Here is a 15335-nt window from a genome sequence, read left to right as displayed (position 1 = left end):
GCCAAATGTTTTTCCCATTGCTCAGTCGAGCAACCAGGCATATCAGGGTTATTCTCTAACGCCTCCCTGACTACAGCTGGCAGCCCGCTCGTTACTGCAGACCTAAATAGTGTAGTCTGCAAGGGTTCTGTGGCTGGGTGTACCCCTGCTTTATTCGTCCAACTCTCCTTACACTGACTCAAAAAGGTCGAGATCTCCTCATCCTCTTTAATGGAAAAGGTCAGGGACTGCATGACACCGGGGCGAACGGGAAACTTATCCCACATTGCATTTCCTACTGCCATAGCATGTTTGGCAAATGGTTCGGCATCAGGGCACCTAGTGGTTCCTGTGACCATTTCTACCTGCTGTATTTCCCACAACCCAAGCTATAAAGGGGGTGGAGTGATCCTCTGACATTCCTACTGAGAAGACATTCTCAAGTGTCTTCTTGCTCTCTCTCATTTGTTTTTTCCAGTCGCATACTAGTTTCCCTTACTTTACATACATCTTTCTGTATTTCCTTCGTTAACTCCTTCATTGTCTCCACACTTTCCTGCACAACTACTTTAAGTCTCTCTTTCACCTCCTGAAGTTCTGGACCTGCTAACTCAGTGACATTCACTATTCCCTCACTTATCTGCATCGCTGGCATCTGGGGAATCGGATAAGGTGGTGGCAACGTCTCTGGTAACTTTGGATAGAGCGGGGCTGATGGCTTAACCTCCCCTGTCATCTCCTCTCCCGTTTTCTCCTTTGTGATAGGGGATGCCTTTTAAGTAGTATGCTGAAGGTTTGTTTCCACAGCCATGCAAGCCAATGTCATATGTAAATATGCTCTCCTCTGCTCCTTCGCTTCCTTTTGTTGTTTAAATTTTCTTATATTCAAGATAGACCCTGGTCCCTTTTTCTCATGTTCCTGTACCTCCTTTGTCGCCAGCCTCTCGGCTTCTCCTAGATACCATACAAGCCTGATTTTTTCCAATCCTAGCGGCACCTTCCCCTGCCTCTGCAGCTCTTTCCATATCTGATCGTACCGTTTCATAGCCTTTACTTCCTCTCCCTTTGGTAGTCTGCCCATTAATTGATTCCTTGTTTTTTCCCACTGCTGCTTTACAGATGGAGGAATCCATCCACATCCCCCATACTCCTGACATTCCTCTCCTTCCATCTTACGTTCCTATCTTTTTCCCTTCAGATCTCATAATTCAATCAGTCTCTCACCTGATAGAATTTCGCCCTGCCGTCAATTTACCTTGAACCTTCACACTTTCCTACAAACACAAAAGGAAAACATCACAATACTAAAACAAGTAACTATTATACAATACTGAATAAGGAAAACTTAGCACACTACTAAAAAATGTAACTATTATACAATATGTTCACTACTAGGGGACTCTAACCCCTATTTCTCTAGGGGGACTCAAACCCCCATTTTTATTCCAGGGGACTCAAACTCCTGTTTTTTCAGGGGATTCTAACCCCTGGGTTTTTAGGGGATTCAAACATCTGTTTCTCCAGGGGACTCTAACCCCTGGGTCTCCAGGAGACTCTAACTTCTGGTTTTTCCAGGTGAATCTAACCCCCATTTTTTCTTCCAGGGGACTCTAACCCCCGGATTTTTTAAGCTTTATTCATTGGCTTCTACTAGGACTTTTGCAGAATGGTGACAACACACAATTTTATCATTGCCAATAGCAGAACTTTATTTAAACAGGCGTCTGCTTACCTCCTTTGGTTGAGTGGCCACTTGTTGTTTTCACCACACCACAATCGACTGGTGTTTCGTCTCTTTCTCTTCCATCACTTCACCATCTTCATCACGTCAGGGTCACCAAATTGTCGGACTCTGGGTTTACTCTACCCTCAATTTAGTCTATGTGTCGTCTGAGTCCAGCGTGCTCGTTAAATGAAATGATAGGAGAAGGTATTCGGTTCAGCAGTTTATTATGCAGCACAAGAATAAAGCTTAACAGAGCTCTGGTTCAGTCGTTAGTTCATAGGTCACCTGCACAGTGAGCTATTCCCCAAGACCAACCTCTACTGTCCAGTCTCTACAGTTTATATAGCTCAACTTTATCATACAGAACAAAAGTTGGCTTTCTTTGCTAGATTTCATTATCATACAGAACAAAAGTTGGCTTTCTTTGCTAGATTTCTTGCATAAGATTTATCACAAGTAATTTCCTGCTCTGCAGATATCTGGGGTGTAGAGCTCCCATCTTAATCCTGAAGGTCAGAATATCCTGTTGTTTTGATCAGAAATCAATTCATACCCCAGATATTTCTAATTATTTCTTTGTTCTCATCTGGCCATATTCTTCTGTTCTACTCAGCACCTCCTTCTGTCTTAGCCTTCTTACTGAGTTAGTTTCCATTCTCTTTGTTTCTGACAGTCTCTGTCAGGATTCTCTTTGTTCTTGTCTGGCCATCGTCTCCTGTGCTAATCAACACTTCCTTTTGCCTTAACCTTCCTACTAAATTGTTTCATACATATTCTCTCTTTTGTATTTTGGGAGCATACAATTCTAAACCTTCTGTAATCAGCCAACTTTGCTACATACTGTGGCTGCCCCTTACTTACATTACTCTTTCCCTTCACCATGAGGTCAATATTAAATTGTTACATAGTATACAAACTGAATAGTACATAACCATATATTCTACATATTTTCTATGATTAATTAACCCCTATATTCCAACAGGGTCTAGTGGTAAAATGAATGCCTTCAACTCAGCATACTGACTGGAGCCACCATCCCCCTCCTCCAATAAGTTCCTGACCTGGGATGGTAAGCCACTGCCTTCCACTTCTGCTTTCTTTGCACCCACTGGCTGCTACCATCAGTAAACCAGGCATCCTCTTGTTCTGCTGGAGTGAGCAAATCATATGGTTTACCCCACTGAACTGGTGAAGGGGGTAGGGGAGGGGGCAAGGCGGGTTCAACGTCCTCATGACGAGACGGAAGGTCAGCCACCTGTTCGTGTATGCGGCCCACCCCTTCAGGCCCTCTGGTTGCACGCCTCTGAATATACCACTTCCATTTAAGAATAGAAGACTGTTGAGACCGCCCGATCTTTAGATTAGTGTCATTAGCCAGGACCCAGTTCATTATTGGAAGTGCAGGTCTCAATTGAACATCTGCATCGCCTGTCATTCTTTCAGTTTCCAGCAGGGCCCAGTAATTGGCTAGTAACTGCTGTTCAAAAGCAGAATAACGAGTTGCAGCCTCGGGCGTGGTACGTGACCAGAATCCCAGTGGGAATCGGCGGCCCTCTTATTTCTGCCAGAGGCTCCAGGATGCCAGATCATCAGTAACGGAGACCTGTAGTTCGTAGGGGGAATCTGGGATACGGGGAGCAATGGGTAGGGCCTGAAGAATAGCCTGCTTGGCAGACTGGAACGCCTTTTCCTGATCGTCACCCCATACAAATTCTGTTTTCTTTCGGGTAACCATATATAGAGCACATAAAAGCAATGCCAAGTGTGGAAAATGGCGTCACCAGTATCCCAATAACCCCAGGAAATGCTGGGTCCCTTTTTTGTTAGTAGGAGTGGCTAAGATTACGATATATTGCGAACTTTATCGGGAACCACCTGTTCTCCAGCATGCCACTGAATTCCAAGGAAGATAACTGTCTGGGATGGGCCCTGTACCTTGGCGGGGTTAATGGCCCACCCTCTTTGTATCAGGGTATCTTGGACACTCTCCATACCTTCCTGTACCATCTCTTCCGTGGTCCCTTGGATCATCACATCATCAATATAATGGTGAACTGAGAGGGAAGGCGATACTGTCACTGTCTCCAAATCACGGGCAATTAGGCTGTGGCAAATAGTGAGAGAGTGTACATCGCCCTGTCGGAGGCGGGTGAAGATATACTGGTGCCCCTTCCAGGTAAAGGCGAACTGATCCTGTGAGTCCTCAGCTATAAGAATACTGAAGAAGGCGTTATCGAGATCAATGACAGCATACCATGTTCCTGAGTTCCCAGTAGCAATGTTTTCAATAAGGGTAACAATGTCTGGAACTGCCGAAGCCAGTGGTGGGGCATGTTTGTTCAAAAAACGATAGTCAACTGTCATTCTCCAGGAGCCATCTGGCTTCTGGACTGGCCAAACAGGGCTATTAAAGGGCGACGTTGCAGGCCTCACTACCCCTTCTTCTTGCAGAGCATCGATGGTGGCAGTAATCTCTTCCTGCCCCCCAGGGAGACAATATTGTGGAAGGCAGACTGGTTTCGTGGGGGGAGGCACCATCACAGGATCCCACTTAGCCCGACCCACCACTCGTCTTTTTGTAATAGTCTGAATTCCAAATGCAAATCCCCCTTGGCTAGTATTAAGGGCCCTACTGGCCAATATATTGATACCCAGGATACACTCGTCAGTGGCAGCCACCAGGGCATGTAACCATATAGGGGAAGGGCCATCACCCACTGTGACGCGGACTTTTATTTCCTTCGCCAGGGTGATCGCTCCTCCCATCCCCTCTATTCGAAATGTTGGTCCAGTCCAGAGGTCAGGGTTACCCGGAATCACTGAGTGCTCTGCACCAGTATCAACCAAGGCCAAATATTGGCGGTCATTACCCCCACCACAATGGACTGTTAACGGTATGTAGGGCTGTGGGTTCCCGTGTATCTGCCGTATCTCAATGGAGTAGACACGGGGGCCCTGCCCACACCCTCATGCTTTAGTAGGGTTCGGGGGCTTCCAGGCCCACATGCCACTATTATCCATAAGAGCCTTTTTAACCATTTGTTGTATCTCATCACGGATAACTGGGGCAAGAGATGCTGGCTCAGTGGGAGCAGCAGTGGGAGCAGAAGTCTCAGCTGGGCCAAGAGGACCCAACAGCTGGGGAAGATGTTCCCCTGCCTTCCTCTTATAAAGGGCATAAAGGACTGCAGTAGGTTTCCCATCAATATCACTTTTAGGTACGCCTAACTTTAACAAGGTTAGAAAAAGGTCCTTTCTTGTCAGTCCGTTATTACCAGCAGCCCCTCTCTTTTCATCCTGCTTGTCTGATTTAACCTGGGTTGTACGTGAGTGAATTTTACCTCCCAACTCTAATTCTCGAAGCCCAGATAAGGCGTGCACCGCCTCAGACAAAGGGTGCCCAATTAGCGGACTAGTTACGGACAGAACCAGTCCCCGTACAGTGGGTTGGGCGGAACGAACCAATCTGGTATGCATTCTGGTCGTGAATATTTCTTCATCAGGGCTCCCCCCATGTACCCACAGCCTCAAACGCCCTGCATACAAGGCAGAGGCCAGGGCCTGTTGACGTATTACTGCTATACCCTCCTCTGGGGTGCCCCAATTGTTCTGTAAATGTAAATCCCAATCTACTGGTGATGGGTATACTTGTAGCAGGGCATCCCCTAGAGTGGCAAGTAAGTAATCCACCTCTCTTCTACCCCGCAGCTCAGCAGTGACCCAGATATCAGTAGTCAATGTTCCTAATCCCAACAATTCCTCAGGGTTTAAATATACATTACTCCCACCTTGCTCCCAAACACGCAGGAGCCAGGCCGCCAGAGTTTCTCCCGCCTTTTGCCTAAATCGATCTCCAATGGCAGCCAGCTCTTTTATAGAGAAGTCACGGATCATTGACTGCTCTTGACCTCTGCTCCCACTTTGGCCCACAGGGCCCTTTGCCCAGTGGACGGGACGAGGCCTAGGCCATCCCGTAGAGGGGGTGGGCCATGGAGCATAAGCAGTGGTTCGAGTATTTTCCCCTGGGTCCTCTTGGGAGATCGGGGTATCTATCCCTTCAATCTCTTCCCTTACATCATCCCCCCTTTCGTCTGTTTGGGAAGTCTGCTGCCTAATGGGGCGGACGTGAACAGCAGGTGGAGAGGGCAGTATGTTAGGGACATGCTGAGGAGTATCTGCATTATTACCATGGTCATCATTCCCGTCCCATTCATCAATTACATCAGGATCGTCGCCATTCCTTATCATGGCACGAATACAATGTGGATTGGGTTCTACTCCATGCCTTTCTTTATCTGCACAGAGCTGCTGCCGGAGTTTAATATTACGGCAGATCGTTTGACAATAGACAATAGACAATAGGAGCTGGAGTAGGCCCTTCGGCCCGTCGAGCCAGCACCGCCATTTTACAGATCATGGCTGATCACTACCATCAGTACCCCTTTCCAGCCTTATCCCCATAACCCTTAACTCCTTTGCCCACTAGAGTCTTATCTAACTCTCTTTTGAACATAATCAGCAAATCTGCCTCTACCACCCTCTGTGGCAGAGCATTCCACAGATTCACACTTCCCTGGGTAAAAAAATGTTTTCTCATCTCTGTCCTAAAGGGCCTACCCTGTATTCTTAAACTATGCCCTCTAGTCCTCGTCTCCCCCATCATTGGGAACAAGTAATCTGACTTCACCCTGTCTATCCCCCTGATAATTTTGTATACCTCAATCATGTCCCCCCTCATCCTTCTAAACTCCATCGGATACAAGTCCAGTTTTTCTAGCCTTTCAGCATATGTCAACCCCGCCATCCCTGGAACTAACCTTGTAAATCTGCGCTGCACACCCTCTATAGCTAGTATGTCCTTCCTCAAAATTGGAGACCAGAACTGGACGCAATACTCCAGGTGGGGTCTCACCAGGGCCCTGTACAACTGCAGAAGGGCATCTCTGTTCCTATACTCCAATCCCCTCTTTATGAAATCCAACATGCTATTAGCCTTCTTCACAGCTTTCTGAACCTGCATGCTAGTCTTCAGTGACCGGTGAACAAGTACTCCCAGATCCATTTGCTCCTCCCCACTCCCTAGCTTGTCTCCATTTAAATAATACTCAGCTTTCCTATTATTGCCCCCAAAATGGATATCCTCACATTTGCTTACATTGAACGTCATCCATTCAGCAGCCCACTCCCCCAACCTGTCCAAGTCCCTCTGCATTTTCCTGACATCCTCCTCACACCCCACACCGCCACCCAGTTTCGTGTCATCTGCAAATTTGCTCAAATTATTAATAATCCCCTCATCCAAATCATTTACATAAATTACAAACAACTGAGGACCCAATACCGATCCCTGCGGCACTCCACTCGTCACATCCTGTCATCCTGAAAAAGACCCGCTTACCCCAACCATTTGTTTCCTATTTCTTAACCAATTTCCTATCCATGTCAGCACCTTACATCCAATACCATGCTCCCTGATCTTGCCCACTAGTCTCCCGTGTGGTACCTTATCAAAGGCCTTCTGGAAGTCCAAATACACCACATCCACAGGCTCTCCCAAGTCCACCCTCTTTGTCACATCCTCAAAAAATTCCAGAAGGTTAGTCAAGCATGACTTACCCTTAAGGAATCCATGGTGACTAGCCCTTATACTATTATTTCTGCCTAAGTGTTCTGCTATTACTCCTTTTATGATAGACTCTAATATCTTCCCCACCACCGACGTCAGGCTGACCGGTCTATAATTTCCCATTTTCTCCCTCCCTCCCTTCTTAAAAATCGGCACCACATCAGCACTCTCCAATCCTCAGGGACCTCCCCCGAATCTATGGAACTTTGGAAAATGTCGACCAGTGCTTCCACAATTTCCATAGCAACTTCTTTAAGCACCCTGGGATGCAGCCCATCAGGCCATTCTTTGGGTCGTTCCTGATTGGTGCAAACAATCTCACTCATCATGGAACAGCGTTGTCGCAGGGCTTCTACCTCCTCCTCTAGTTGCTCTCTCTTGTGCTGAGATTCTACTTCTCTTTGAACTAATTCTGCTTCACACTGAATGGAGTGGTGTAAGGCTGTGGCCAGCAGCCAAAAACTGTCCGTCAGCATCCCCTTTTTACCAGGAAATTTACTTTCTCGAAGGAGAGTGGCAACCCACTCTCCCAGAGGTGCACTTGATGGGTCTAACTTCTCATCCCAACTAATGGGTGGTCCCAACAAAGACAGGGTATTGGCCAACATGCCAAATCCATCGTCTTTGGAAGTCCATCCCGGAATCAAGAACTGCTCAGGGCTCACCTCTTTCTTTCGGCGAAACATCTTGAGACCAATCCTGCTCGCAGCGCCATTTGTCTTGGGTAAACTTATACCTCTCATTTTGTTTATTTTAGATTGGTCACTGTGATTGAGCTACAGAAAGAAAATAGACACACACACCGAGAGCAGTTCAGTTTATACAAGTCTTTATTACTAAATCTAAAGCTGAATTTACACTACAATATGCAAGCCCTTCCCAATTATATCAATGCCTGGACTGGTTCTAACTGCTGAAGCGAGGCAACAACTGCACACTTAGTAGTAGGTTGTCCGGGCGCCGGTAGCAGCTTCTCCACCTCCCCGGACCAGGACTTTGGTTTGGAATCTTGAAGTTCTTCTTCTTGCTGAGAGATGTTGCCACCTCTTGGAGAGTCTCAAACTTCATCAGTGGGACCATGGCTTATATTACCCAAAAGTTGTTTACTTCAGATCTTATCTCTTTGAACAAATGATTTAATTATCTTCAAGGTCTCCTGACAGTCTGCGACCAACAAAAGACAACTGCATCTCTGGGCCTCATGGTGGAAGTTGGATAATGTCTACTAATTCATATGCAACAAGCAGGTTCTCAGCCTTGCAGAAGCAAAGGTTGCAAAAGTAAGAAACATGCTTTAAATCTTCCATTACAATGGTGCAGCTGAGGTTGGAACTCTACATTCTCGAACTTGAGAAGGCATCATCTCTACATCACCCTGTCAAGATTCCTCAGGATCGTATATGTTTTGGCCATGTCCTTCCCACTCATCTAAATTATAACCCATATAATCTTTTACTCATACGACAACTCACCCATTACAAGTAGTTTTCCACTTAAGCTTCTCTGAACTACTTTCAAACAATCAAAACCTTCCTCTAGCAAAGAAATGAATATTGCATGCAATGCACCAGGGTGATTTCACGCTGCTCCACTTATCTGAAGCATGACCTCTCCACATTTATAATGTCTCTTTAGTATTAATTTAATTGCAATATGGTGTTTATTTATTTCTCTCATTTCATGGAGCATTAAGGTTGTTCTTGATGTTCACATATTCTTTTGTAGTCCATGAATGAAGATCTGTCCTCACAAGAAAGCCACATCTGTGATTGCTCAAAAGTTAAAACATTTTCAAATAAAAATATTTTCAAAGAAAGGCAATTGATGTGCAGTCTATAAATTCATTAACATAATAACCCAAATGTCATTCTTTATTATCCAAATGATTCTGAAATTATTTGAACTATTTTGTTCTAGCTGCTGTTCTGGGAGATCCTTTCAGGGACAGCACAGTGGTGGAGCTGGTGAAACCTCTGCCTTAAGGCTGCAATAGCCTGTTTGAATCCTGACCTCTGGCAGCTACCTGTGTGGAATTCTCCCTGTGAAGATCTGGATTTCACCATGGTGGTCTGATTTCTTCCCACATCCCAAATAGTTGTGGGCTTGCAAGTTAATTGGCCACTATAGTGCTATCTGCAATACATCGATGGGTTGTGGAAACGGAGGAAGTGTGGGGGAATTTCATGGGCATGGGTGATTAAAATTAGATCAATACAGGATGAATGTAAATGGGCATGATCATCAGCATTAATTTAGTGGGGAAAGGGGTCTGTTTCTTTGTTAGACAACTCCCTGATGTGAGGCTATTATATGTATTCATTTTTCTTACTATACAGGAGCATTTTCTTATATTGAACCTAAAATCATTTGTTGCTCATTTAAATCCATTTTCTTTATCCATGGTTTAAATTTATATTCATGCTGTTTCTCTTCAGGAGTAGACTTTTATTTAAACACACGCAACAAGTACATCCTTTCCAGCAGAAAGAACTATAAATCTTACTATTGCTTCCTTCAAATGCAAACCTTTACAAAAGTTGTCAGTCTTGTGAATCTGCTGTGTTCTGTCCTCTGGATTTGCATTTTGGTCTAATTTTTGGGTGTGCAGTTGAATCTTCTTTTGACTGTGATTGCTTGTCTGTATCATGATTAACCTTGACTCATTTCCACTGTGTATTGCGCACATAAGACTGTCTTTTAAAGCACCTGCATCAATTCCTCTGCCACTTTTTACACATATTATTGTGATTTCTAAGTGTTCCCTTCCGTATTCACTTTTAGTTTGCTTTGTGCATTGGACTCTTAGTAAATATGCCCAACAGTTTGTTATCTAGCAATCTTATTTCCTTTAACAAATGATCATTATGAATATGCATCCTCTCTGATTCCTAAATCAAACCTTACTGATGGTTTTACAAACAGCAAATTAAATTTCTGCAAATGTATTTTTGAACTTTACTTCCCCCCGAGTATTTTTTCTCTCTTACATTTCCATGAGTAATGATTCATCTAACTAGTTGTTTCTCTTGTTAGCTATGACTTAATGTCAGTATTTCTCTAATTTCATTTAATGGATCATTAGGGTAAGTCTTAATACTAACATGATCCCTTGTTGAGCATCTTGTGGTTTAAAACTTGTTTATTTAGACAGGCTTAATGTACCTTTTTTTATTTTAAGTCTTGTCAATCAAACACTTTTATAATTCAGGCTTATTCATTGGTATTTCCTGTTAACTATCCCTATCAGCAACATTTGTGTATACTTTGGCATAACAGTAAATTGCAATTTGGTGAAAGTTCATGCTATCTTATTCACAGCTTATTTAAAAATGAAATAGCTCATTTGCAATAGCTAATGGGGCCTGGGATTTTTTTTTATGTTTAAGGGGTGGAAATTTATGTTTGCTATTAGTTCATTGTCTCTGCTCAGTCATACAAGCAATCCTCTTTAATCAGATGAAACGGATGCACCTTCACCTGACTAACATACAGGGAAATGTTAAGTAGAAAACTTTGTCACTATGGCCCAAAGATATTGTGTGTCATATGTGAATTCTTCACTTTTACAGAATGAGAATATGTTGATGAAACAAAAGTCAGTGAAATCAATTTATAGAAGTAGAATGTCAACATTATTACAAATATGACCTTTGGAACATTAAACAAATTCAAATCTTTTTCTGGACAATTGGGCAGTTGGAATATTATGTCAATTTCCGTGCTGGATACTTAAAGAAAGACATGAATGACATGAATCCTTTGTTGTGTGTGTGTGTGTGTGTGTGTGTGTGTGTGTGTGTGTGTGTGTGTGTGTGTGTGTGTGTGTGTGTGTGTGTGTGTGTGTGTGTGTGTGTGTGTGTGTGTGTGTGTGTATGCCATGCTCTGCAAAAATCTGATTGTATAGTCAAATGATTATAAACTTGAACTTGCCATGATCCAGGCAGACAGCATGATGTAATCTGTCAAAAATATACTGTGGAATTATAAATATCAATAGCTTTTTCATTTAATGAGATAAAAATGGTTTCATATCCAAATAAAAGCTGCCATTGACATTCCTTTTCATAATTTGACATAGCAAATCAAACATAAACATAATAAATATAATTATTTAGATTAGTGGCCTTGACATGTGAATAAATTCAACACTCCTCTGTTCCAAGCACAGAGACAGAAAATGTCTAAGATGAATAACGACACTAATGTCATCTCGCCAACTCGGGCTTCTTTTTGGTGGCTCTTTAACCTAAATCTAGCCATACTATCACGGGGACTTGTGTAAATATCCATTAAAGATATCTACGTGAGACACTGCCTCAAGGGAATACCCAATATTATAAAGGACCCAATCACCCTGGTTTCAGGTAGAAGGTATAGAAGCCTGGTGCAGCATCCCCAAGTCTAAGAACAGTTTATATCCTACAGCTAACAGCCTCTTAAACCTCCCCTAACTACACTAAGCCAAGCCACAAAGTGCTTGAGGATCACCAAAGGATCTACTGAGAGGTTATGTTTTTTCTTGCACTATCTGCAACTATGAATATTCATCTATCTGTTGATATTTATTATTGCCTTATCTGTCTTAGCATTTTGTGGTAATTTAATTTTTACTCTTATATTTGTTGTACCTTACATACCTGTGTGGCTGCAGCAAGTAAGAATTTTGGTGCATCTGTACATTGTACTTATAAGCTCTCATTGATTTAGAGTTCATGTGCTTACCTGATTTTTGGGATTTGAGTTCCTCAAGTTGATGTTTATTGCCAAAGTATACCTGGTAGAGTGAAAAGGATTCTTTTCGAGAGTTGTCCAACATATAAACTCCAACATACTTGCAGCAGTACAAAGTAGGAGAGCTAGAGCTCATTGCAGTGCGCAGTGTTACAGTAAAGAGATCAATTAGTATTGGAGGATGTCCAATAGTTTTAAAAGAGCAGCTTTCATAATTTTGAAGTTTCATTTTGGAGGGATAGGAGAATAGAGTGACTGTAAGAAGAACTGCTGGGAGGACCACACAAAACGTTGCCTTGTTTCAACACTTTTTCTTCATTTAGTGTTTGAGTTATCCTGAGTTTTTGAAGTGAGAATCTCTGCTACCCATTGGCTGTCGGAATACTATACATATTGATTTGAACAGTTTGGAAGTAAATTCTGTGTGCCCATGGCCCCGAAGGATGAAAATAACGATATTCTGCAGTTGGGTAAATGATACAAAAGATACAGTGGTGAATGGTTTGCCTCATAACTGTAATATATGAAATGATGAGACAGTGAGAAGAGCACTTTAATTTACCTTTTATAGCTCACCTAGCAGCCCCTCAAGCTGATATAAGCTGTGTAAATTGGGATATTTCAAATGTGCAGCATGCAGGAACTCATATTATCAATTCATTATTTGGAAGTAATGAAATTTTTCTGCAACAGTTAAGTTTCTTTCTGTGAATTCAAAGACATTCACTAAATTACAACTTAACTCATTGATGCATCTCAACTCTTAGTTCCAGACATGCCACCATATCAGTACTGTCAGAGCTCCTTTGTTGAAATGAGTGGAGGTTATTTTATGGATTGTAAATCACTCAGCCCGTGGGGCTGAACCAGAATACTTCACATCACTGTGGAGACTAGGATAACCCTAATATGAAGCAATGTACAAATTATATGGAAATGCATGCAGCATTTTTCCAAATTAATTTACAGGATGTCGAACTTGCTGGCAAAGCCAGCACTTACTGCTCACTTGCATTGCCTTTGAGAAGATTGGTGAGATGGGTTTATTTGTAACTGTGACAGTCTTTCTGAAGCTACCAATAATATCTGTTACATATTTTCAGGAATTGGATCTAGTAACAATAAAGAATAGTTGAATAGCTTGACTCCTTCACATGGAAGGGGGCCCATAAACTTGAATCAGAGCCCAAAGGGGGCCACAGCCAAAAATGTTGAGAATGAATGACCTGCACCATTAATTTTACTATCAACTGAAAATGTATTAATGTAAGTTGGATTGTATTTGATGGTCTTTTGCTGGACAAACTTCCATTGTCATTCTGGGTGTGTCACTTTCATCTGTATTTGAATTCTACAGCTTTCTCTGCCAGTATATTCCAGATATAGAACATACTGTGAGTGAAAAAGTTGCTCCTCAGGTCCTTCTCTCCTGCCTCACATCAAACCTATGTCCTCTAGTTCTGGAATCATCTATACTGGAAAAAATACCATGAGCATTCACTTTATCCACATCCATCATGATTTTATAAAGGTCACCCCTCAGCTTCCTGTGCTCCAGGGAATAAAGACCTAGCTCATTCATCCTCTCCCCATAACTCAAGCCCTGCAGCCCAGACACCCTGGAGAATGTCCTTTGCACCTTTCCATTTTATTGATGTTCATTCTATAATTGAGCTTCCTAAATGTTACACAGTACTCTCTGTGATCTCACCACTGTCTTGTACAGCTCTATCATGAGATCCCAACCCTTATACTCAATTACCTGTCCAAAGAAGGCAAATGTTTAAATGCCTTCTTTACCATCCTATCTACTTGCATTGTCATTTTCAAGGAACATTTTTGCTGTATCCCTGCACCTTTGTGTTCTACAACTCTCTCCAGGGCCCTACTATTTACTGGTTTGACTTAATTAAGTGCAACATCTCTCCCTTGTCAGAGTTAAATTCCATTCGCTGTTCCTTGTCCCACCTTCCAAAATGATTGAAATCCCATTGTAAACAGATGTCCTTCTTCACTGTTCCCGGCACTAGCCATTCTCCTTGGGGGCCGTATGGTCCTCTTGGGGTGGGGGGGGGGGGGTGGAGAGGAGAGGGAGGCCATGGACTGAAATCATAAAATATTTTTTATGTAGTCGGGAGAAGTTTGGAAGAAACAACTAAGCTTGACTGCTTCACACGGAAGGGGGCCCATAAACTTTAATCAGAGCCCAAAGGGGGCCATAGCCAAAAATGTTGAGAATGAATGCCCTGCACCATTAATTTTGCTATCAACTGAAAATGTATTAATGTAAGTTGGATTGTATTTGATGGTCTTTTGCTGGACAATCTTCCATGTAGTCAGCTAAAATGCTGGTGCTATAACTGTATTTGAACATATTGCCCAGAAGATCAGTTAGTTCCAGCAGTCAGTTATTTGGTACAAATGTTGCATTGCTGTCTTATCCTGTAGCCTTTGCTTTCTCGAGTGCTCTCAGCCATTTATTTATGTCAGGTGAAGTGATACAAATTGGCTGAAGACTGGTCCCTGTGATGTTTGGAACAGACTAAGGAGGATGATTCACTCAGCAATTGTGGCTGAGAATGTCTGAAAGTTCTTCAGCTTCGCCTTTGGCATTCTCATGCTGGGTTCTGCCATCACTGGTCATTTAATACCATTCATGACTAAATGTGGCAAGACTGCAGTCCTTTCTCTTTCATGAGCGGTGACATTTAGCTTTAAGTATTCCAAGCTGCTTTTGCTGTTCAGCACACATGTAGTCCCAGTTGTAGCTTCACTAGTTTGTTACCTCATTTTTGCCATTAATTTATGTACCCACTAACAGGGCCTTTTATGTTGCTCTGTGAATCAGATATGGTCCCAGTGAAAAGGAATGCTAAACCTTGGAATTTCTTAGGTTTATGAATCTGCTGCTCCTGCTGCTCTGATCAGACAATAGGTTCTTAAGGATTCTGAGATTGGAACTCTCAGGACTGCTCCAAATCTAATTTAGACACACAGCACAGTAACAGGCCCTTCTGGCTCATGAACGCATGCTGTCCAATTACACCCAATTAATCTACAACCCCCATATGTTTTGAAGAGTAGGAAGAAACCAGAGCACCCAGAAGAAACACACGCAGAACATACAAACCCCTTACAGATTTTTTTTAGCTCCGAGATTGGGTCACAGAATACAACAGAGCGAGTCCTTGGTATGAAGATGATATTTGTCATTTTAAGTATCTTTGCTGTGGTTATTGCAGCAAATAGTAGCATGGATAGATAAATCTACAA

General features: G+C 42.8%; 1 long non-coding RNA gene across 1 annotated transcript; it reads right to left on the bottom strand.

The window, feature by feature from the left end:
* Positions 1-8626: 8626 nt before the first annotated feature.
* On the bottom strand, positions 8627-12764 carry LOC138753166 (uncharacterized). The gene is made up of 3 exons (XR_011351016.1): positions 12625-12764; positions 12054-12522; positions 8627-9103 (listed from the first exon to the last, which is right to left on the bottom strand). It is a non-coding gene; the product is annotated as an uncharacterized lncRNA (long non-coding RNA).
* Between the last annotated feature and the right edge of the window lie 2571 nt (positions 12765-15335).

Source organism: Narcine bancroftii, chromosome 1, assembly GCF_036971445.1.
Source record: "Narcine bancroftii isolate sNarBan1 chromosome 1, sNarBan1.hap1, whole genome shotgun sequence".
NCBI classification, from domain to species: Eukaryota; Metazoa; Chordata; class Chondrichthyes; order Torpediniformes; family Narcinidae; genus Narcine; species Narcine bancroftii.
Note: the sequence above shows the minus strand (reverse complement) of the source record. Positions and strands in the feature narration are given on the sequence as shown.